Source organism: Myotis davidii, unplaced genomic scaffold (genome assembly GCF_000327345.1).
Source record: "Myotis davidii unplaced genomic scaffold, ASM32734v1 scaffold187, whole genome shotgun sequence".
Lineage (NCBI taxonomy): Eukaryota > Metazoa > Chordata > Mammalia > Chiroptera > Vespertilionidae > Myotis > Myotis davidii.
The window spans coordinates 3,301,352-3,302,721 of NW_006383018.1; the positions used below are offsets into that span (position 1 = coordinate 3,301,352).

Below are 1,370 nucleotides of genomic sequence, written 5' to 3' on the forward strand. Positions count from 1 at the left end.
CCCAGGTTTGATTCTGGCCAAGGGCACATGACCAGGTTTCAGGCTAGATCCCCAGTAGGTGGCCTGCAGGAGGCAGCCAATCAATGATGCTCTCTCATCATTGATATTTCTATCTCTCTCTACCTCTTCCTTCCACTCTGAAATCAATAAAGAAATATATTTTTTAAAAATGTGTAGTTCACCCCAAGAAAGGGTGGGGAGAAAAGAGGAAGTATTGAGAGAACATAAAAGAAAAAGGAAAGAGTAATGCTTAATTTGTTACATTGGTTCAGTTTAACTTAACAAGAGTTTATTGGGTGCGAAGGACTGTGCGAGTCATTTTAGTAATGCCAAGATGAGAAAAAAAGTCTCCGGTATCAAGGAGCTGGGAGTATGAGGTGAACTAAAAAGTGCACAAATGATTAAAATATCATGCAGATACCTAAAGAAAATACAAAGAGAAAGAAAACGGACATTAATTGAGGACGTTTTAATACACCGGTGGCAGTCACATATGTCAACTCATATGTATTAACAACCCTTCCCATACTTCCAAGTAAACTCAGGAAGGACGCGTAACTTGCTCAAGGTCATTCAAGCTAGAAAGTCAGTGTACACCGGCTTTGTCACCAAGCAAGGTCCCAAGCCTCGGCTCCTTCCATTGCTAAGGGGACCTCCAAGGAGGAGGGGGGAGGGCTGTACCTTGTGATGTTACTCACAGTTGTGTGGAGGGAACAGAGATCAGGAAAGTTATGCGGGGCGGAATGTGAGCTGAACCTTGAAGGACGAATGGGAGATTGGGGAGACGGACTTCCAGCTGAAGAAGTGATGAGCCCCCTAGGGAGGTTCGAGCACCAACCTAGGAGCCGGGAGGTCCCGCCGGGACTCGTGCGCAGGCCCCGCCCCCTCCCGGGGACGCGCCGGAGGCAGCCGGTCAGTGATTCTCATCGTTGACTTTCTGTCTCTTCCTCTCTGAAATCAATAAAAAAATTTTTTTTTAAAAGAAGAAGAAGTGATGAGAGCTGCTGGCTACTCTCAATTCTTCCAGTCGGGGAGTTAATCCACGTTGAAAACTGAGTTCCCTCGGGTCCCTTCCTCCCACCCCTAATCTTTTCCTTTGGGGTTTCTGTGTCACCGATTTCACCGTTAGGCATCTGTTATTTTTATAACTATTATTTCCTCCCATTCTGCAGCGGTTTTCTCCCTTTTTATTGGATTTACCGAGGTGATACTTGTACACTGTATTGTGTGTTCACCGTCCATCACCGGGCCTGTTATTTTTTGTAACTTGAAAAATCTCCGTGTCTTAAAAGCGACCAGAGTCCCTGGGACGCGGGGTGGGGTCCGCGTGCGCCCGGACACACCCCCTCTCCCACCTCCGCAGCCGGGCC

The 1,370-nt window shown here is 47.3% G+C and overlaps 1 long non-coding RNA gene across 1 annotated transcript; it reads right to left on the bottom strand.

Moving 5' to 3' along the window:
* Positions 1-272: 272 nt before the first annotated feature.
* On the bottom strand, positions 273-920 carry LOC107181717. Its single transcript, XR_001512417.1, has 2 exons — positions 699-920; positions 273-421 (listed from the first exon to the last, which is right to left on the bottom strand). It is a non-coding gene; the product is annotated as an uncharacterized LOC107181717 (long non-coding RNA).
* Positions 921-1,370: the final 450 nt, after the last annotated feature.